This window comes from Rhinoderma darwinii, chromosome 3 (genome assembly GCF_050947455.1).
Source record: "Rhinoderma darwinii isolate aRhiDar2 chromosome 3, aRhiDar2.hap1, whole genome shotgun sequence".
Classification (NCBI taxonomy): domain Eukaryota; kingdom Metazoa; phylum Chordata; class Amphibia; order Anura; family Rhinodermatidae; genus Rhinoderma; species Rhinoderma darwinii.
In genome coordinates, this window is record NC_134689.1 from 62,870,492 (window position 1) to 62,894,615 (window position 24,124).

Below are 24,124 nucleotides of genomic sequence, written 5' to 3' on the forward strand. Positions count from 1 at the left end.
GATAATAAAAAAAACGTCATCTAAGTAGTCCTGGAATCCGACATAGTCCAACAGCCGAAACCTGTAAGAAAACACACAAAAAACTATTAGTAACATGTGTTAGGCTTAGATACAAGGCCCATGTGTGATACTGTCTGTGGGACCCTGTATCTAAGCCTACCACAAGGTAGGCTTAAATACAGGGCCCATCAGACAGGATCACACATGGGCCCTGTATCTAAGCCTACCATGTGATTGTCTTAGATACAGGGCCCAGCAGACAGCATCACACAATCTGTGATCCTGTCTCATTGGCCCTCTAAGCCTGCTACATCGTAGGCTTAAAGGAGTTGTCCAGTCCCTAAACATTGATGGCCTATCCTCAGGATAGGCCATCAATAGCTGATGTGTCGGGGTCCGACTCCCGGGAGCATGCCAATAAGCTGTTTTGAAGGGGCAGCAGCACTCGTACGAGAGCTGCTTCCCCTTCATTTCCCTTACTCGCTCACACCGTGAATCGCTCACATGGATTCACAGTGTGAGCAAGTGACGGAATGAAGTGGAAGCAGCTGTCGTACGAGTGCTGCGGCCCCTTCAAAACAGCTGATTGGCCGGGTCCCGGGAGTCGGACCCCGCCAATCTGCTTCAGCAAACAGGGATATTAATCTTACCCTCCTCTTCAGCTGCAGTGGATGTCCTGACTATCCAGGATCAGGATGTTGTGTGCGGTGCATAGCGATGTGACGTCATGCGCTACGCACAGCGCTGTGACGTCAGGACCTCCGCTGCTCTCCGGAACCAGGAAGGTAAGTATTGTTAGTTACTATAGTAACGGGCCCGCGGCCCGAGTTACTATAGTAACTTTTTATTGATGTGGTGCGGGGGGCCGTGGGCCCTTCTGGCTTTGGGGCCCGGTCGTTATTGCGACCGCTGCGACCTCTATAGCTACGCCACTGCCTCCCATGTACCTGTTATAGTCTAGGATGCAGTCTGGTTTGAGGGTTTCTGTACTGGTACATGGGTAATGATGTGGCCATATATTGTTGTCAATACAAGGACCTCTCTGTTGTCCTTGTCTTTGCCCTTCACACGCAATGTGTTGCTGCTTGATTTTGCCCTGCTCTCACCCCTTCTGAGTATTTGCTCAAGCAGTGTCTTAGGGAGGCCTCACATTTTGTTTTTTAACGGTGCCGCATGCTGCAGTACTTCTGGAAGCGAGGCTCTTGAAGAGTGGGAGGCTTGTATAAAAATGATCCAGTTAGAGGTGGTAACCCTGGTCCAGCATTGGGTGCACCAAATTCCACACAATTTTTGCATTAACTCCCAGTAAGGGGGGGGGGGGGCATTCTTGGGTTGAAATACTGGTGTCCTTCCTTTCATATACCCTAAATTTGTAAGTATACCCTGATGCACTCTCGCACTATTTATACATCTTCATGCCATTCCTTGCTCTCTTACTCGGCAGGTACTGGTGGAATTAAAGCCTCCCTTTAAAATGTACCAGGGACTTGTCAATAGAAATAAACTTCGTAGGGTTGTATTCTTGGGTAAACCAGTCACTGAAATGGTCTAATAGGGGTGTCCACTTATATTTAAACGGTCAAAACTGGGGTCATTTTAGAGGGGACACTGCTCATTATCAGCATATTGTAAGAAGCTAGGCATTGCCTCATAACGAATCCTGGACATGGCCATGCGGTACATCAGGGTGTGGTATAAGATGTCCGTGCTCCAGTGCGTCCTAATGGATGGCTTTTTCAGAAGCCCCATGTTCAAGAGCTGTCCCCAGAACCCCAACTCTGCGTCTACAGGGGTCCAACTGTGGGATTGGGCATATAATTATGTGAAGTTCTTCTTGATATGCTGTTGGGCATTTATAAGTGATCAGTGAAAAATAATTTTAAAATGTCCATCTCGCTGAGCCCTGCCGTGTTATATTTGATTTGAGGGGCTGGCCGTGTACTCTGGTATTTGGAGCTCATAATTGTCTGGTGTGGGGGTCCAAATGGGGTCACTTCACTCAGTGGTTTCAACTACAATGGGGTCACTTGACTCGGGGGTTTCAACTGTGGTGGTGGTTGCTGGTCCTGGGGGGTCCATCCTCTTTATTACTGGAAAAATTGACTATGCCTCTTCGGTAGTAAATGACCGTTGGGACATTTTTATTATGTTGTGCTTAGACCTGTGTAAAGGTATGTATAAAAGAAAGATAGGCTGCTACCTCTATATTTATGATTGAAGGAACAGGGGGAGTAGGAAAAGTAGTGTGTTTCATAGATATAAAAAATAAAAAATACTTTATTATTAAATTGTTATTAAAAACAATGTTGGATGTAATTTACGTTGCGCCAAAGTCCCCTAGATTGGCACAATATGACAAATTATGTCTAAATTAAATTGCTCCAATTCTATAGTAGTATATTGATTTATATAGACGACTGACCTCTCAGTGTTGGTGAGAAAACAGTCAATTGCAAGCAAAAAATTATTATTAAGGTTCCTCCAACGGGCTGTAGATAAAGCCCAGCGATGGGGAAACCCCTACATCAATCTTGCTGCAATGGGTTCCATGTACATGCATATAACTGCATAGATTGCATGCACAAATATCCTATGTGAGCAGACACGACACAGCAGAGTCGAAACTGCTGCGTGCCAGCAACTACACAGGAGTAGGAAAGGAACAAGCCACAACAAGGGACAGCACTGTTGAATTGCCTAGATAGTGACCTGTGAATGATGTATCAGCAAATACTCTGCCCTGTCAGGCAGTCAATGACTTGCGAATCACAGCTTGTGTGTTATCATGTATGTGTATCTCGGCATAGCAGAGTTGAAACTGCTGTCAGTTGTTGTGGCTTGTTCCTTTCCTACTCCTATGTAGTTGCTGGCACGCAGCAGTTTCGACTCTGCTGTGTCGTGTCTGCTCACACAGGATATTTGTGCATGCAATCTATGCAGTTATATGCATGTACATGGAACCCATTGCAGCAAGATTGATGTAGGGGTTTCCCCATCGCTGGGCTTTATCTACAGCCCGTTGGAGGAACCTTAATAATAATTTTTTGCTTGCAATTGACTGTTTTCTCACCAACACTGAGAGGTCAGTCGTCTATATAAATCAATATACTACTATAGAATTGGAGCAATTTAATTTAGACATAATTTGTCATATTGTGCCAATCTAGGGGACTTTGGCGCAACGTAAATTACATCCAACATTGTTTTTAATAACAATTTAATAATAAAGTATTTTTTATTTTTTATATCTATGAAACACACTACTTTTCCTACTCCCCCTGTTCCTTCAATCATACATTGACAATCGGTGGTGTACACCTAGTGTGAGTTACTCCGACATATATTATATATAAATTGTACGGGGGTAATACCCATCCAAATATATACCTATATATTTATAGTTTTATTTTTTTTTAAAAGAGCAAAGAAGTGGTTATAGAACAAGTGGACTTCCCTGCCGCTAAACCTAACTAGATTATTCTGTGCTTCCCTGACGCTAAACCTAACTAGATTATTCTGTGCTTCCCTGACGCTAAACCTATCTTCGGTGTTGGATCCCTAACATTTAACTACGGAGACAGATTCCGGATGCTAAATTCCCTGACACTGAACATAACTACGGTTTTTGACGGTTTCCTGAAACTAACTAACAAACCCTAATACTATCTATACTAACTTTTTTTTTTTATTATATACATTTTTTTTTTTTAAATTATTTTTTTTTATAACGAAAAATAATAACCCCAGTGTCCAAAAGATGTGGCACCGAAGGCTGGTAAGTGGTCAGTGACCGAGATCACTGACCAAAACCTTGTGGGTGACAAGGACAGGTGTGGAGAGTGAAGGAGGATGGAGGAAATGACGATCCGCAACAAAAAGGCTTTAGTACAAGTTTTACTAACACAGCAACAGCTCCTAACACTCGCTCTGAATGACTCTCGAAACCGAACAGAGAAGTTCAGGGCAGGTGTGGGCGGTAACGGCAGTGTCTGACGTCAGCAATCGCTGCCATTGGACAGTAGTCACTGACTAACAAATAGCGGCGATTGCCGAGGTGGGAACACCGCGATTGGTCCCTGGGTACTGAGCTGTGATAGCCTGCTGTCCGAGACAGCAGTTATCACAGCACATAGACATTGTGGGTGGAAATGGCGCTGCATTAAAGCCACAAAGTACTATTACTGAACTGAGCATGAACAATGCATAGTACTGAATGGATTGTGAAGGTGTTAATAGGGCATATGGACAAGTTTTGTCTTCATGAGACAATTAATTTAAGGGTGTTCACACGTAGCATCTGGCTTTTTTCATCTGGCTTTTTCAGATGGAAAATCCACAGCGTATTATTAATCTCATCCATATGCTGCGGAAAAAAATATCTGCGGAAATTGACCTGTGGTGCAAATTTTATATCCGCAACATGTCAATTTTTGTTACAGAATTTTTTGCAGCGTATCTGTCCCGTGTGAACACACCTTAAGTACAGATATTTATCTATAATGTTGCAATATATGGAATGTAAATATGAAGAATCCTTGTATGTTTAGGCTTCGTTCACATCTACATCAGGGCTCCGTTCCATCATTGATTTCAATGCTGACGGATCCGGTACCAATGGTTTCAGTTTGTCTCCGTTGTGCAAGGCTTTCGTCTTTTTGACGGGATGAATACCGTAGTCGACTATGGTATTCATCCCGTCAAAACGACGGAACCCTTGCACAACTGAGACAAACTAAAAACATTGGCACCGGATCCATCACTATTGAAATCAGTGGTGATAGAAACGGCAACCTATGGTTTCAGTTTGTGTCAGTCAGGGCTCTGTTCTGACGGAAAGCTCAGACAGAACGTCAGAACAGAACCTTGACGTATATGTGAACATAGCCTAATGCTGTTGACAAATTAAGAAAATCAACAGGAGATTACAGAGATCACATTGTTGACCTGGGTGCATTAAGCCAGGTTTCATAGAAACATATCACATTTAATTCAAGGTTTTCTTTCTTATTAATTCATGTTTGTAAATATTTCTATCTTTATATTTTAGTTGCACTGTTGGAGATCTTCAATCAAAAATTGAGCTTTTGGAGAAGACAAATTCAAAGTTAAATGAAGAGGTTTGTAATTTCTTCTGCTGTATCTGTTTGTAAGATAGGCAGTTATACCACACAAAATAGTTGCTAATTAACATCCACCATATGTCTACTTTAGATTGCCATCGTTTTTTGAACATTTTTTTATTTTTATAGGACGTTACAAGGCTTAGAGCTTTAGCAGCAATTTATCAAATTTTCAATTATTTCAAAAGGCTGTGGTCTTGAGGGCCTTGTATATTAGAAACCCCCCAATAAATCACCCCATTTTTTAAACTGCACCCCTCAAAGTATTCAAAACAGCATTTAGAAAGTTTCTTAAATCTTTAAAGAGGCTCTGTCACCACATTATAAGTGCCCCATCTCCTACATAAGGAGATCGGCGCTGTAATGTAGGTGACAGTAATGCTTTTTATTTAAAAAAACGATCTTTTTTCACGTTCGGAGCGATTTTGGTTTATGCTAATGAGCTTTCTTAATGCCCAAATGGGCGTACTTTTACTTTCGACCAAGTGGGCGTTGTACAGAGGAGTGCATGACACTTCTGACTCTTTTTTGTGAGATTCCGGCAAGTGAAACCAAATCTCGCGAGATTACGGAGCTAAACGAGATTTGGTTTCACTTGCCGGAATCTCACAAAAAAAGAGTCAGAAGTGTCAGGATTCTGAGTACACATGACGTCCAGGCTGGATGGTCATGTGTATTCATTATCAGGACACTGTAGTAATGTTAGGGCTTGTGTATGTAGCTGCACATAGTGATATAACTATATCGCTAGTGCAGTGTAAATGAATGGAGAGGAGTGCATGATGCCGATTGGTCAGCGTCATGCACTCCTCTGCACAACGCCCACTTGGTCGAAAGTAAAAGTACGCCCACTTGGGCATTAAAAAAGCTCATTAGCATAAACCAAAATCGCTCCTAACGTTGTGAAAAAAGATCGTTTTTAAATAAAAAGCATTACTGTCACCTACATTACAGCGCCGATCTCCTTATGTAGGAGATAGGGCACTTATAATGTGGTGACAGAGCCTCTTTAAGCGTCTCATAGGAATTAAAGCAAAGTAGAGGGGAAATGTACAAATTTTTTTTTTTTTTTTGCAGAAATGTGTATTTTCTACATTTTATTTGTAACGCAGAAGGTTTTACCAGAGAAACGCAACTCAGTAACTATTGCCCAGATTCTGCAGTGTTTAGAAATATCCCACATGTGGCCCTAGTGTGCTTATGGACTGAAGCACCGGCCTCAGAAGCAAAGGAGCACTTAGTGAAATTTGGGGCCTCCTTTTTATTAGAATATATTTTAGGCACCATGTCAAGTTTGAAGAGCTCTTGCAATGCCAAAACAGTGAAAATCCCCCACAAGTGACCCCATTTTGGAAACTACACCCCTTGAGGAAATTAGGGGTATAGTGAGCATTTTGTCCCCCACAGGTTTTTTGCAGAAATTATTGGAACTAGGGCAAGAAAATCTACATTTTTTAAAATCACTTCAAAGCGAGTCCGGGACATGGTCATGCGGTAAATTGGGGTGTTGTACAAAATATCTGCATTCCGGTATTGCCTAATCTCTGGCTTTCTCACTAGCCTCATGCAGTACAAGGCTCAAAAATGTCCTCATCTCCGCTGCATCTACAGGGGTCCACCTAACAAATGATGAAGTGGGGTTTTGGGTTACAAATTATTGGGCGTACAGATTAGTATGGGCTACCATTAAATTAACAAAATCCTCAGAAAAAGACCTTGAAAAAAGTCAATTTCTCTGAGGCCTGCAGTCTGAAACTGAATTCCTGAGCAGCCTATAAAATCTGGAATTTGAGGCTTATAATTTTCGGTGGGTGGAGTCCACACGGGATCAATCATTGACGTTGCCTAGGCTGCTCTACTGGGGCGCCTTTAGGGGTTTCCTCATCACTGGAGGAGAAGAAAGAGGAGGAAACAAAAAGGAGTAGAGCATATTCCTTGTCTCCCTCGCAGTCCATATCCGTGTCCGAGGCAATGATGGCATATTCCTCCTCCACTGAATACATCCTTCTGAATGATTGGAACATTGTGATTTATAGCACGGGTGTGTGGTGTTTTAACATGTGTAATCAACTTTCATTTTTACACAGGGGAGGTGTGTGTGTGTGTGTGTGTGTGTGTGTGTGTGTGTGTGTGTGTGTGTATAGTGTTTTTACATGTGTATAATGAACAGAAATGAGAAGATTAGAAGAATTACTATTATACATTTTTTACTGTTTTTTCTGACGCATACTACGGAAACGCGCGGGTGAAATAATATAAAAAAAGATCACACAAAAAAAACGCGCCAACAAATTACCACAGATGCTGATAGCTAATCAGCCCTTTGTGGCCGCTGGGTGCACACAGGTAGACAGTTCAAATTTTATAATTGTAAAAATTTTAATAATTCTTGGACCAAATATTGAACACCGATGGCGGTCACTGATCAGCGCTCAGTGGATGGAGGACACAAACAAGTAATTGGTGTGGATACAAAAAGGGGAAAAAAAAAAGTACCAAAATGGAACCTGCGGAAAAAAAAAATCCACAGATGCTAATCAGTGATGACTGTCACTAACCAGCACTTCGTGGCTGCAGGGCGCATACAGGGAGATGGTGAAAATTAAAAAATTACACCCCAAAAAATTCCTGTGCCAAAAATTGACCACAGATGCTGATCAGTGACCGCCATCACTGATCAGCATACATTTTTGGCACATGATTTTTTTGAATTGGGTGGGACAGGGAGGTGGTGAGGTGGGACAGGGCCAGGGAAAGGGCCAAAAAATCTGTCTGATCGCAAAAAAAACAAAAACTACTGGTGATCAGACCGCAGCAGCAAAAAAAGCACTTTCTATTTCTTACACTTTAGTGTGGATCGCATTACAAATCACAGCACAGCACACAGACAGTATCTCAACCGCTCTGCATGCCGCTCCAAACCGGAATGATACGTGCAGAGCGATGTCTGTAAATCATAACACCCGCCAGTGCTCCAATTGGTCGGACATTACTGACCGTCCTATCAGAGCACTCCTAGAGGTGGCATCACTGCCACCTCCCTAGAAGACGTTGATAGTGATGGGTGCTGTCTTAGACAGCACCCATCACCACCGTATAACTGTGCCCTGTGACTCCAGGGCACGGTTTTAACAAAAATGCCTGCGATTGGCCAGTCAGAATTGACCAACCGATAGCAACGATCGCCGATGCCGGGGGCCGCAACGGCACCCTGGGCGAGTAGTAGAGATAGCCTGCTATCAGGGCCAACAGCCATCTGTACTTTTTACATGGTCACCGTGCAACTGATTCCCGCTGTGCAGTACCTATACGGCCCTTTGCGGGAAGCACCTCCCGAATGCGCCGTATATATACTGTGGATGTTCGGAAGGGGTTAATAGTGAAAAACACCAACGTTTTGTGAAAAATGTAAAAATTTGCATTTTTTTAATTTTTTATGTATCTGCTTGTAAGACAGATAATTATACCACACAAAATACAGCAGTTGCTAATTAACATCCCCATATGTCTGCTTTATGGTTGCATCATCTTTTTGAACATCCTTTTATTTTTCTAGGACGTTACAAGGCTTAGAACTTTAGTAGAAATTTCTCACATTTTCAACAAAATTTCAAAAGTTTTTTTTTTTTACAGGGACCAGTTCAGTTGTGAGATAGCTTTGATGGGCACATACAATACAAACCCCCATAAATCACCCCATTTTAAAAACTGCGCTCCTCAAAATATTCAAAACTGAATTTAGTTTATTAACCCTTTAGGTGTTTCACAAGAACTAAAGCAAAGTAGGGGTGAAATTTACAAATTCAATTTTTTTGCAGGAATTCATTTTTAATCTTTTTTTATCTGTAACACAGAAGGTTTTACCAGAGAAACACACCTCAATATTTACTGCCCAGATTCTGAAGTTTTTAGAAATAGCCCACATGTGGCCCTAGTGTGCTAATGCACAGGCCTCAGAAGCAATGGAGCACCTAGAAAACTTTGGGGCCTCCTTTTTATTAGATTATATTTTAGGCGCCATGTCAGGTTTGAAGAGTTCTTGTGATGCAAAAGAAAAACCCCCAAAAAGACCCCATTTTGGAAACTACACCCCACAAGGAATTCATCTAGGGGTGAACTGAGCATTTTGACCTCACAGGTGTTTCATATATTTTATTAGAATTTGGACGTGAAAATGAAAAATTAACATTATTTAGCTAAAAAAAAAAAACAATTTCCAGAGGGAATAAAGAAGAAAAAGCCACCATCTGTAAATAAACTTCTCCAAAGTACAAAAATACCCCACATCTGGTCATAAACTGCTTTTTGGGCACATGGCAGGACTCGTAAATGGAAGGCATGCTATTTGAAGCGCAGATTTTGCTGGATTGGTTTCTCGGCACTATGTCACATATACAAAGGCCCTAAGGCACCAGTACAGTGGAAACTCCCCAAAAGTGATTCCATTTAAGAAACTACACACCTTGAGGAATTAATCTAGGAGTGTAGTAAGAATTTTGACCCCACAGGTGTTTCATAGTTTTTTATTAGAATTGGCAGTGAAAATAAAAACATTTTTTTTCAATAATACATTTTTAAATTTTTGCAAAAAAGAGAAAAAGCACCCCAACATTTCTCCCAAAGTACCTCATATGTAGTAATAAACTGCTGTTGGGCACACGGCAGGGCTCCGAAGGGAAGGAGCGCCATTTGGCTTTTGGAGTGCAGATTTTGCATGATTGGTTTCTGGTCGCTATGCCGCATTTGCAGAGTCCCTGTGGGACCAAAACAGTGGAAACCCCCCAGAAATTACCTAATTTTGGAAACTACACCCCCCAAGGTGTTCACCTAAGTGTGTAGTATACATGTTAACACCGCAGGTGTTTTCCAGAAATTGGTGTACACTCGATTTTGCAGAGTGGAAATGGCAGTTTTTTCATAGATCTTCCAATATGTGTTGCCCAGCTTGTGCCACCATGTAAAGACAGCTCTCTAATTCATGTAAAGACAGCTCTCTAATTATTATGCTGTGATTCCCGGTTTTAGAATCACCCTACATGCGGCACTAATCTTTTGCTTGGACATATTACAGGGCTCAGGATTGAAAGAGTACCATGTGAAATTGAGGCTTCATTTGGTGACTTACAAAGTATTGGTTCACAATTGCAGAGGCTCTGATGTGAAGTAATAAAAAAAAAAAACCTGAGAAGTGTCCCCATTTTGGAAACTACGCCCTTCAAGGCATCTATTAAGGAGTGTAGTGAGCGTTTTAACCCCACAGGTCTTTTCCATAAAGTATAAATTGCAATTTTTCCCTAGATATGCCAATTCAGTGGCAAATATGTTGTGCCACTGGAGAGACACACCCCAAATATTTTTTAAAGGGTTCTCCCGAGTATGGCTATGCCATATATGTGGTAGTAAACTGCTGTTTGGGCACAGTGTAGGGCTCAGAAGGGAGGCAGTACCATTTGGATTTTGAAGCACAGATTTTGCTTGGTAGTAGTTTTCAGTTTATAATGTGGGGGTACATGTAAGCTGCGCGGAGTACATCAGGGCATAGAGAAAAATACATACAAGGGTTCACTCACCGCGTGCCCACTGCGTTAATCCATGCCTTTATCCGGTCCACGATGTGAATAATGATGATGCTCGAAGATATCCCAAGAGAAATCCTGAATCAACAGCATGCATACAAGGCAATAAAGAGTGAAAAGCGGTATATCCAGCACTCTTGTAAAAAATATAAGTTTTATTCGGTCATTTCTAAAAACTGGATGTTTATTATGATAATCCCAGGACCACGCTTATGCGTTTCAAACCTCTAGGGTTCTTAATCATAGCTTAAAGAGGCTCTGTCACCACATTATAAGTTCCCTATCTTTTACATAATGTGATCTGCGCTGTAATGTAGATTACAGCAGTGTTTTTTTATTTAGAAAAACGAGCAATTTTGACCAAGTGATGACCTATTTTATATTTATGCTAATGACTTTCTTAATGCCGACACTTCGGTAACGTTTGTGTGGGACTTAATGACAGCAAGCATGATCTCGATGTGCTGTGCTGTAAGTCCCACACAAACGTTACAGAAGTGTCGGGATTGTGAATAGACATCGCGTCCTGGCTGGAAGCGATGTCTATTCACTCTCAAGACACTTCAGTAACGTTAAGGTGTGAGTAAGTGACTTCACATCGTGAACAACGCAAGATCACTATGTGCTGAGTACATGAATGGAGAGAAGTGTATGACGCTTATTGGTCAGCGTCATACACTCCCCTTTACAATGCCCACTTGGTCAAATTTGGGCATTAAGAAAGTCATTAGCATAAATCTAAAATAGGTCATAACTTGGTCAAAAGTGATAAATAAAAACACTGCTGTAATCTACTTTACAGCGCCGGTCACATTATGTAGAAGATAGGGCACTTATAATGTGGTGATAGAGCCTCTTTAACCCCTTAAGGACACAGCCTGTTTTGGTCTTCAGGACACAGCCAATTTTTTCAAATCTGAAATGATTCACTTTATGTGGTAATAACTTTGGAATGCTTTTACCTATCCAAGCGATTCTGAGATTGTTTTCTCGTGACACATTGGCCTTTATGTTACTGGCAAAATTTGCTCGATACATTAAGTATTTAACTGTGAAAAACACCAAAATGTAGCGAAAAATTTCAAAAATTTGCATTTTTCTTAATTTAAATGTATCGGCTTGTAAGACAGATAGTAATACCACACAAAATTGTTGCTAATTAACATCACCCATATGTCTACTTTAGATTGGCATTGTTTTTTGAGCATCCTTATATTTTTCTAGGACGTTACACGGCTTAGAACTTTAGCAGCAATTTCTCACATTTTCAAGAAAATTTCAAAAGGCTGATTTAAAGGGGCCAGTTCAGTTGTGAAGCGGATTTTAGGGCCTTGTATATTAGAAACCCCCGATAAGTCACCCCGTTTTAAAAACTTCACCCCTCAAAATATTCAAAACAGCATTTAGAAAGTTTCTTAACCCTTTAGACGTTTCACAGGAATTAAGACAAAGAAGATGTGAAATTTTTAAATTTCTTTTTTTTTTGCAGAAATTCATTTCTCATCTATTTATTTTGGAACACAGAAAGTTTTGCCAGAGAAACGCAACTCAATATCCATTTCCCAGATTCTGCAGTTTTTAGAAATACCCCATGTGGCCCTAGTGCACTTATTGACTGAATCACTGGCCTCAGAAGCAAAGGAGCACCTAGAGGATTTTGGGGCCTCCTTTTTATTAGAAAATATTTTAGGCATCATGTCCGGTTTGAAAGGCTCTTGCGGTGCCAAACAGTGGAAATCACCCAAAAGTGACCCCATTTTGGAAACTATACCCCTTGAGGAAATTATCTAGGGGTATAGTGAGCATTTTTACCCCGCAGGTTTTTTGCAGAAATTATTGGAAGTAGGCCGTGAAAATGAAAATCTACATTCTTTCAAAGAAAATGTAGTTTTACCAAATTTTTTCTCATTTCCACAAGGACTAAAGGAGAAAATGCACCACTACATTTGTAAAGTAATTTCTCCCGAGTAAAACAATACCCACATGTGGTCATAAACGGCTGTTTGGACACACGGCAGGGCTTAGAAGGGAAAGAGCGCCATTTGGCTTTTGGAGCTCAAATTTAGCAGGAATGGTTTGCGGAGACCACGTCATATTTGCAAAGCCCCTAATGGACCAAAACAGTGAAAACGACAAAAAAGTGACTCCATTTAGGAAACTCCACCCCTTGAAGAATCCATCTAGGGGTGTAGTGAGCATCTTGACCCCACAGGGGTTTCATAGATTTTATTAGAATTGGGCAGTGAAGATAAAAAAAATCCTTTTTTTTTCCAATAAGGCGTAGCTTTAGCTCAACATGTTTCATTTTCTCAACAAATAAAGGAATAAAAGAACCCCAACATTTGTAAAGCAACTTCTATGGAGTAAGGCAATACCCCAATTGTGGTCATAAACTGCTGTTTGGGCACACGGCAAGGATCAGAAGGGAAGGTGCGCCATTTGGCTTTTGGAGCACAGATTTTGCTGGATTGGTTTCTTGACACCGTCACATTTGCAAAGCTCCTAAGGTACCAGTACAGTGGAAACTCCCCAAAAGTGACTCGATTCACGAATCTATACCCCTTGAGGAATTCATCTAGGGGTGTAGTGAGCATTTTGACCCCACAGATGTTTCATAGATTTTATTAGAATTGGGCAGTGAAAATAAAAAAAAATCCTTTTTCTTCAATAAGACTTAGTTTTAGCTGAAAATTTTTCATTTTCTCAACAAATAAATGAAAAAAAGCACCCCAACACTTGTAAAGCAACTTCTCCTGTGTACGGCAATATCCTATATGTGGTCATAAACGGCTGTTTGGTCACAGGGTAGGGCTCAGGAGGGAAGGAGCACCATTTGCTTTTGGAGTACAGATTTTGCTGGATTGGTTTCTGGGCGCTATGTCGCATTTGCAAAGTCCCTGTGGGACCAAAACAGTGGATCCCCCCCAGAAGTGACCCCATTTTGGAAACTACACCCCTCAAAGTATTCACCTAGGGGTGTAGTGAGCATATTAACCCCGCAGGTGATTGGCAGAAATTGGTGTGCACTCGATGTTGCAGAGTGAAAATGTTTTTTTTTTCCATAGATATGCCAATATGTGGTGCCCAGATTGTGCCACCATAACAAGACCGCTCTCTTATTATTATGCTGTGTCTCCCTGTTTTAGAAACACCCTATGTGTGGCCCTAATCTTTGGCCTGGACATTCCACCAGGCTCAGGAGTGAAAGAGTACCATGTAAAATTAATCATGACCATTATAATCTTCGGTTTAGTTATGAACCTCCACCCGAAGAGTAATTCTTTATTCAACAATTATACTCTATTGTTCAGACTTTGACTAGGAATAATACTGGTATTACCACTACCACTTTTAAAAGCATAGTCTTATTTTCCCATTATAGTTCCAGACTAATCCCTTTTTTTTTAATTTTTAAAAACTAGGTTGTCAGCCTGTAATTACTGTGAGCTGTAAAACCAGAGACATCACAGTGGTGAATCATAATTTTTCCTTGCTTGGTCCATAGCGTTTTTGTCTCTTTGAAGTGGGATATTACTATTGGATATGCTGGGACTCATACTGTTTTATTTGCCTTGCATAACAATTTTTTGGGGGTTTGTATATATATCTGTATACATCATGACATAATTTTTATACATTGAGCTGTGTTAGCATCCGGGTGTTTGTTGCACTGGTTTATGCTGCACTCCAGGATATAGTGAAGTTAACATAGGGGACCAATTTCAGTCCCCTTGTCCCCTCTAGATCCCCCCTTTATGCTCTTAGGACATTAAACTTATCTAGTAGTCCCTTCCCTCTGTGACTTTTCAGCCAAAACATGCACCAGCAGTTTGCCAAGACTTATATGATCCCTTTTCCATCTTTCAAGGTGGCCGCCGTGTGAGTTGTGGTACAACTGCACATGTGCGAGATTTACATAGTGTAATCTCGCGGGATTTCATCACATATTCACGGATGAGACATGCTTGCTTGCTCACACACGTGGGATTCACGCAGCTGGTATGCAGGGACGCTGTAAACGCATTAGGAATATGTCCTTCCGCCCTCCACAAATGACAGTAAGCAATCTTGTTTTTAACGTATACACATGGGTGATCTATTTATTCAATGTTTACACATGGACTGCTTAGTGTTTGTACCAGTACCTGATTTAACTATACGTACACATGCAATTTTCACCCTTGTACTTGTATACATTTTACAACTGATTTATTTGTTATTACTTATTCATATATTTATTGTTTTTTATTTGATCACTGATTTATTGCTAATTGACTCTGTGAGTCCTTAAATACTTGGATTTTGGATGTGTTTTTTATGCTTGAGAAAGGTCCTGAGGGATTGAAACGTTGCATAGGTGATTAAAGGTTTTCTGAGTTTTTGAAGTGCTGCCCCTTCCTAGTTCCCTAATTTTAGGGGCCTTGATAATTCACCACTTGAAACAGAAGAAATGTTCCCCCTGGGTCGGCACAACTGCATATTTTTTCTTTCCTGAATTATTAGAGCCTTAACTAATTTTTTTTTTTCATAGATGTAGTGGTATGAGGGCTGTTTTTTTGTGGGACGAGCTGTAGTTTTTATTGGTACCATTTTGGGGTACATGCGACTTTTTGATCACTTGTTATCTTTTTTTTTTTGGGAGACGAGGTAACCAAAAAACTCCAATTCTGTCATATTTTTTTTGTTCTTTTTATACAGCGTTCACCATGCGTTATAAATTACGTTACCTTTATTCTGCGGGTCAGTCCGATTCTGGCGATACCTAATTTATAGAACTTTATGTTTTACAACTTTTTGCACAATAAAATCACTTTTGTAAAGAGAATGGATTTTTTCTGTTGCGAAGTTGTGAGAGCCATAACTTTTTAATGTTTTCATCGACCGAGCTGTATGAGGGCTTGTTTTTTGCGAGACGAGTTATAGTTTTTAGGTACCATTTTTGGGACCAAAAATAGCAATTATGTCAGTAGTTTTTAGGTTTTTTTACGGCGTTTACTTTGCGGAATAAATAACATAATATTTTTATAGTTCAGGTTGTTACGGTCGCAGCGATATCAAATATGTATGGCTTTATTTTTTTCAATAAGAAATGACTTGATAAGGGAATAAGGGCGATTGTGTTTTATGTTATTACTTGAAACTTTTATTGCATTTTTTACAACTTTTCTTTTTACTTTTTTTACACTTTTTTTTCACACTTTTCTTTAGTCCCACTAGGGGACTTGAAGGTCCAAATGTTTGTTTGATGTTCTAATACATTGCACTACCTATGTAGTGCAATATATATATAAACTAGAGAACAAAAGAGTTCATGTTTATCAAATATGAAAAATATACAATCTTTATTGATAACAACAAAGTAACAAAAACAGAGAATCTAAATGAATCTGTATCAGGATCACCAGTATATACATTAATCAAAAGTATGTGCATATATTTAATATATAGCATGAACAATTAGATCAATGAAAACTCCAATAGGGATACAACTATATAAGTTGGCTTAAAATAGAAATAGCACAGAAATGGAGTATAGGAAGCTCAGTATACAAGCATATGTTTACTTAAAGTGACTAGTGCATTAAATGTATAGCATAAGACCAAATTATGCCTAGCTGGTGCACTTACCCATATTTAGGAGAACGTTAGTGTGACCCAAGATGTGAAGTAGCGCCCCGACGCGCGTTTCGCCTGTAGCTTTATCAAGGGGTGCCAATATTGTGTCGATGCCCAGTTCAAATTATAAATGGAAGAAGTCATGTGGTCTGTCCGTGACCAATCAAGTGCCGGTCCAAGCGGCGCATGAGTGTGACTGGCGTGGTGACGCGAGAATACCGCCGCCGAACGTCACTACCTCACTGCGCATGCGCAAATCCCGGGACGCGTCACCAGGGAAACAGCGCTCGCGCAGGAAGCGCTATAAGACGGTCGGCGGAGGGAGCCCACGTCCCACCTCACTGCTCATGCGCATCCCTAGCATTGATCCAGAATGTAAGTATGTGTAAAATTTACATTAAAAGAGCCCAAACAATTATTAATATAGCTCTGTATTGTATATATAATATCTATGTGTAGAATTAAAATGTAATTCAAATGTGTTCCGCTGTATGTTGGTGCCATCTAGTGGCTACATTAAAAAATTAGAAAATAATGTGCAATGACAAAATGTGAAAGTGAAATATAAGAAAGAGTATATTTTTAACAAAGCAAAGAAGTGAAAAATTATACAATATAATATGTATAAACAATATTATAAATATACACATGCTTTAAGTATTTTTAAAAGTGAAATTTGGTTGTTACAAAAAGCATAATAATTAAATTCATAAACTTAAACAGTACGCCAAGAAGTATCTAATAATATTAAGCAGAAACAAACGTGATTAAGGCGATACATAGTACGCAAGAAGAAAAAAACGTGTTAAGGTGCCAATTAAAGCACAAAAATATATAAATAAATAAAATAAGTTAAGTGGCAATCAAAGGATAGCTGTAATGGCAGGAAGGAGGTGAAGGGAACAAGTGAGCCCTAATCTACCCACCGCCCTGTCCCTGCCTACTTGCAACGACCCGCCCTAGGCGACGGGGTAGTAGCGAGGAAACGGAGCGGTGAATGAGTCAGTCAGGATCAGGATGTAGTGGAGTATACCAACGAGAGCACGGAGCAGGAAGCAAGCCAGGGGCAAAGCGAAGCAGGATAAGCGGAACTGAAGCAAGGCAGAAGCAGACTGGAGCAAGGCAGCAGTGGGGCCAGGAATCCAAGAAGAATAACAAGCACTGAGGAAGAGAACACGGCAGGTATAAATGGACAGGGGGCGGAGCTAACTCCGACTGACCAGGCCGCGATAGGCTCTTCCACTCCTGAGCCTGCCACCCTGGTTGGTGGGAGCCGGTGTCAGTCTAAGAGGTCTGGCCTCAGGTGTCGACTGATTAATCCCGGGAGTATACACAGACGTAGTACCTGGCAGATCCTTTACAATAGCCCAAAGTGATAAATAAAAGAATAGACATATTAAGATACAGCCATTAATATAAATGAAACATGCCCTAAAAGGCGTATATACGGATATAAAGAAAGCACAGAGGTAGACAAGGAAAAATACAATGAGACACTCGCTTTATCCATTCGCGACTCATCTCAGGATCCATGTTGGTGACGTAGATGTATATATGCATATGTATGTATATAGATATGCTTTTCGCTCTTCATTGCCTTACATCAGGACATAATCAGGTAATATAATAATGGGGCAAAAAAAGAAACAATAAAATAATCCATAGATGTGTGTTACACTGTGAAGCAATCCTTTATGCACAGGCCAGTGTCACACTGATAAATGGTGTCGTTTCGTATCCCCTTATTGGTGCACAGTATGCACGTTTGCTGTTTGGGGAATTTTGCTGGGAAAGTGTTGTCCTGGTATAATACGGGCGTTCTCGCTTCCAGCAGATATGTTTGGGCCCTCCCATTCCTGGTTCCCTAATTTTAGGGCCTTGATAAATCGCCTCTTGAAACAGAATAAATATTCCCCTCGGGCCTGCACAACTGCATATTTTTTCTGACACCATGTTGTGAGGACCATACATTTTAATTTTTTTTTAGTTGACTGAACTGTATGAGGGCTTGTTTTTTGCAGGACAAGCTATAATTTTTATAGTTACTATTTTTTGATACATGCGACTTTTTGATCACTTTTTATTCCAATTATTGGAAGACAAGGTGACCAAAAAACATCAATTCTGCCATTGTTTTTTTTTACGGAGTTAACTGCGCGTATAAATAACATAATATTTTTAAAGTTCAGGCCGTTACGCATGTGGCGATATCAAATATGTATGGTTTATTTTTTTTCAATAATAAAGGACGTGATTAGGGAAATGGGCGATTGTGTTGAATTATATTACTTGAAACTTTTATTTAATTTTTTGCAACTTCTATTTTTCCCTTTTTTTTTTAGTCCCACAATGGGACCTGAAGGTCTATATGTCTGATTTATGTTCTAACAAATTGCGCTACCTGTTGTTCACTGACAGAAAGCCAATTAGGCTCCGCCTCTGGGCGGCGCCTATTTGGCTTCCGCATTGGCAGACCAGGAGGCCACGCTTATACCTACTGTTGCCATATCAGCTGTCGGCACCCCTGCGATCGCATCGCAGGGCTGCTGATTTGGCTACAAACCACTAAGATGCAGCGATCGCATTTGATCGCTGCATCTAAGGGGTTAATGGCTGGGATCGGAACAAGCGCCGGTCCCTACCATTAAAGAAGGGTTTCAGCTATAACATATAGCTGACACCGGCCGCTGATGTCGCAGGCTCAGCTTCTGAGCCCACTCCATGTTCTCATTGGTACCCAAAGTCTTTTAGGGCCCCATACTAGGCAAATTGGGTGGCGATTGGCTTGAAACACCTTAAATGCAGAGGTCGCTTTTGACTGCTGCATTTATGGGGTTAATGGCGGGGATCAGAGTGAAAACGGACATTCCCTTTTTTTTGTGTCTTAAATTTACGCGGTTTAGTATGTGGTAGAAATAACAACTTTATTTTGCGGGTTGTTACGATTACGGCTATGCCAAATTTATGTAGGTTTTTCTATGTTTCGCTACTAAGTATTTGATTTTGTGTCGCCATATTCTGAGAAACACAACTTTTTTATTTTTCTGCCAAAGTGGCTGTGTAAGGGCTTATTTTTTGCAGGACATCTATTTTCATTTGTACCATTTTGGGGTACACACAACTATTTGATTGTTTTTTATTGCATTTTTTAGAGGGCAGAATGAACAAAAACACCCATGAGGGTTAAATAACGTAATAGTTTTATAGTTCAGGTCATCTTTTTGTATTTTTTCATATTAACTTTATTAATATTAATTTACTTTTTTTTTTTTTTTCTAGTCACAAAATGGGACTTCAGTATATGATCGCTTTATAATATACTGCAATGCTTCTGTATTGCAGTGTATTATACCTGTCAGTGTATTATTGATGGCCGACCTGGGGGCCTTTGTGCCCCGGCTGCCATGGAAACTAACCCGATGGGCTGAAAGAGGGAGCTCCCTCCCTCTGAAACCACTTGGGTGCCACGGTCGCTATTGACCACGACATCGAACGGGTAACTCCAAGTCCGGCTGACTTTAAACCGTTCAACACCCGTTTTAGCCGGTACAAGACACCCAGGTTATGACACAGGTTTGTGAAAAGGCGGTGCTGTGGCATAAGTACCCTTAGTGACCACCGTGAAAAGGTGTATGGGTGGTCATTAAAGAGGCTCTGTCACCAGATTTTGCAACCCCTATCTGCTATTGCAGCAGATCGGCGCTGCAATGTAGATTACAGTAACGTTTTTATTTTAAAAAAAACAAGCATTTTTGGCCAAGTTATGACCATTTTTGTAGTTATGCAAATGAGGCTTGCAAAAGTCCAAGTGGGTGTGTTTAAAAGTACAAGTCCAAGTGGGCGTGTATTATGTGCGTACATCGGGGCGTTTTTACTACTTTTACTAGCTGGGCGTTCTGACGAGAAGTATCATCCACTTCTCTTCAGAACGCCCAGCTTCTGCCAGATCACGCTGTGACGTCACTCACAGGTCCTGCATCGTGTCTGACGAGCGAGGACACATCGGCACCAGAGGCTACAGTTGATTCTGCCGCAGCATCAGCGTTTGCAGGTAAGTAGCTACATCGACTTACCTGAAGCATTATATACATTAGACTTCACTCTCTGGTCCGCCACAAGTTCCTCCATACACTACAAATACGGGATTTCTTTGAACTAGTCCGTTATGGATGGAGAAAGAGTGCTCTTCTATAGTCTAGGTTACTGTCCTCGCAGCAATAAGGGTACAGCGCAGAGGACTCGTATTAAGAGTGGGAGCCTGGGATCACAGAGAGTAAGAGGGTTGAGGGCACATTAGAAATGTCAATACCCGTTATAGTTGCTATCAGGTCTACCACCTTAGTCCAGAAGGCAAAAATAGCAGGACGCTCCCACCATAGCTTAGTCATAGATCCCTGAGCCAGACCACATCTGCAGTAGGGATGCGCGATGCATCGAAATGTCGATACAATTTCGATGCTGTGCGGGGGCAAACTGTTCAACACTGTCAATTTATGTATTTCGATACTAAGCAGTACAGCTGCACAGCATAGTATTGAAATAAATGAAGAGAACATGGCACGCACACTGTACAACGCCCACGATGTTCTCTTCGTTCAGTGACCGCCCTGCTTGTCATTAGTGCCGACTGACGGCTCCTCCCTCCTCTCCCTACTGCCACCAATGATAGTCTGATTATGTGAACAGGAGGAATGTTGCGAGCGGCACAGGCAGTGGGTTCCTGATGACGTGCCTGTGTCGCTCACGGTGCAGTGTAGTGACAGCCCAGCCCCAGGCAGGTGTTAGTTGGAGCAGAGCAAAAGTTAAAAAAAAGGTACTAGGGCATGTACTGGTATTTTTTTGCAGCCAGCATTGAGGAACATTGTGACCCACATTAACCCCAGTGTTGCCATTATGTGAGGGAAATGATGAAGTCACTTATCATTAATGTGAGGCACATAAATTATCAATTTTGAACCTCCATGTGCGTAAAATTAATTGTAATTAACCCCATCATATACCTCACACATTAACCCAATGTTGCCCATTATGACTTAACGAGATACTTGATAAGAAAACGGAAGGCCATTTTTGTGGGATTTTTACTGTTGGCAAAGTATCGTTTTGGTAGTATCGCAATACTACTCTAAGTATCGGTATCAAATTCTGTAAGGGTATGTGCACACACACTAATTACGTCCGTAATTGACGGACGTATTTCGGCCACAAGTACCGGACCGAACACAGTGCAGGGAGCCGGGCTCCTAGCATCATACTTATGTACGATGCTAGGAGTCCCTGCCTCGCTGCAGGACAACTGTCCCGTACTGAAAACATGATTACATGCTAGTAACCCGGCTCCCTGCACTGTGTTCGGTCCGGTACTTGCGGCCGAAATACGTCCGTCAATTACGGACGTAATTAGTGTGTGTGCACATACCCTTATTGTGACAACCCTAATCTCCAGCATATATCAGAGGCCTCAGGATACAGCATGTGTAACAGCATAGGTGCCCTGTACCTCCTAGTCAGTATTTTATAGTCTCCTTCGCTTTATAGGAAATGGAGAATTTATGGCGCACAGGAGGAACTCCTTTGACTTATCATCCATTTTGAACTGACATAGATTGTAAAAATAGCAAGTAAATTAGGGAAATCACTGGAGCAGAACTACTAATGCTAAAGTCATCTAAGGGTGTGAGGGATCTGTGCAATTGCTGTCGCATGCAATGAGTATTATAGTAGTGCTTAAGTTGGAGATATCACATGTTCAATACCAGAGTTCGGGCAGACTCGGGGATAATCTCAGCATAAAGTTTCATTGAGGAAGCGTTCGTAACAAGTCGGGAAATCCCGGGGGAAAAAAGTAAATTTCCCCTAATGGGAGACAAGGGACCATCTGTCAGAAAGAGATGGGTGTCATGTCCGTGGCTGCATGCCGTCAGTGCCACTCTCCCCATGACAGCCACAGCCACGAGTTGGCGAGCGCTAGCCCCCTAGCCCCAGTCTCCTCCTAAGGAGACGCCAGCGCTCGCTTCCAATCACCTCAGCCGGATCCCGTAGGGTACGCGCGCGCATGCTCGTGCTCGCTCTTAAGGGGGCAGCGCGCGCACCGGACTTTGATAAACCATCAGCCCATTAGTCCCTGGACTATGAGGGGTTCAGCCACTTTCTTCTATGCCTGAGCGTTGTTGTTCCCTAAGTTTGTCTATGCAATGGTCTCCTTGTGTGTTCCTGTTACCTGCATTCCGTACTATCCTGGTCGAGTACTGTGCTGAGCCAAAGTCGTGCCGTGCTGTATACCACACCTGACCTGCTTCACCACGCCTGACGTCTGCCTGCTGCCTAGTACCAGCTGAGCCTGCCTTGCTACTGTCCGAGCTGCCACAGGTACCCTATACGAACTATAGAATTTGACCTGCGCCCTGTTGGCCAGCTGCCACACCGCCAAGGCGGTACGGCCCAGTGGGTCCACACACCCTTCGTGACAATGGGTATTAGGCAAGTAATGTTTACAAATTGCTAGTGGGGTCGGTGCAATAAGGGGCAATGCCAAAAGATGGGCTATAGTCCATAATGTCAGACGCGTCCATGTAATTGCTGTTCGTGGGACATTGGCCAAGGAGGGTTTCGTTCGGACCTATATTCTAGTGTCTATGTGATGAAACCAATCAAGTATTCTGGCTACTGATGAAGCAACAAAATAAGACTTTAAGTTTGGGACCGCTAAAACCCCTATGAGATTTAGCTCGTACAAGTATAGATTTTGCAAACATGGGATGAGAACGAGCACATATGAAACGAGAAAATAGTTGCGATATAGTTAGAAATTAGGACCCATAAGTCAATCCTAATCCTTCTCAGGAGGGGAGCAAAGTTATTTTCGTAAATGTGCAATGGATCCGAGGGCGTTTGCACTCCAAAAAACTTAAAGTGTACCTGTAAAGATAAAAAAAAAAACTTTTTTATATGTGTTCTTTTTAACACAATAATTTTTTTTTCAATATGTTATATTTACCTTACTGCAAGCATTAGCCTGCTATACTGTAGTCTTCTTCCCTCTTTTGCTGCCCCTCCGTCTCTTCTACTTCGGCAGTCCCCGCTTGTTGTCAGTTGGAATCCGTAGCCAGCAACATCAGAAGCTGGCTACGGATTCTATGTAGAACAGGCTGAGGGGGAGGCACCAGATTGACGTGCGCACTCCCGAGCCTCTCCCACTCTAGGCCCTATTTACAGCACTGCTCCCAGCATCACTGTTCATATATAGACAGTGATGTCCGGAGCAGAGCTGAAGTCCGGGCAGAGCGCTAGTAGAGGCTCTGTGGAAGCCTCTAACATCACTATCCATTTATAGACTTTGATGTCAGGCGCAACCCCAGAGCTGGAGTCCCGGGCTCTGCCTAGGACTCCTGCTCTGCTCCTATCATCACTGTCCATATATGGACAGTTATGTCACGGACTACTTCATTGCCGGAGTCCGGAAACCGAGCCGCTTCAAGCTCTCTCCCTGGAACTCCTTCTCTCCTCCTGACATCACTGTCCATCTTACATATATGGACAGTGATGTCAGTAGAAGAGAAGGAGTCCCAGGCAATGGACAGTGCTGTCCAGAGGAAAGAAGGAGTCCCAGGCAGAGCGCTTGAAGCGGCTATGTTTCGGGACTCCGGCAATGTGGAATCCCCTAACATCACTGTACATATATAGACGGTGATGTCAGGGGCAACCCCAGAGCCAGAGTCCCGGGCAGAGCGCTATTAGCTCCGAGACTTCGGCTCTGGGGAAGCCCTTGACATCAATGTCCAGAGATGGACAATGATGTCAGAGGCTTCCCCA

General features: G+C 41.8%; 1 pseudogene; it reads left to right on the top strand.

The window, feature by feature from the left end:
- LOC142750372 (RUN and FYVE domain-containing protein 1-like) overlaps positions 1 to 24,124 on the top strand; it is a 498,511-nt pseudogene that overhangs the window by 135,551 nt on the left and 338,836 nt on the right.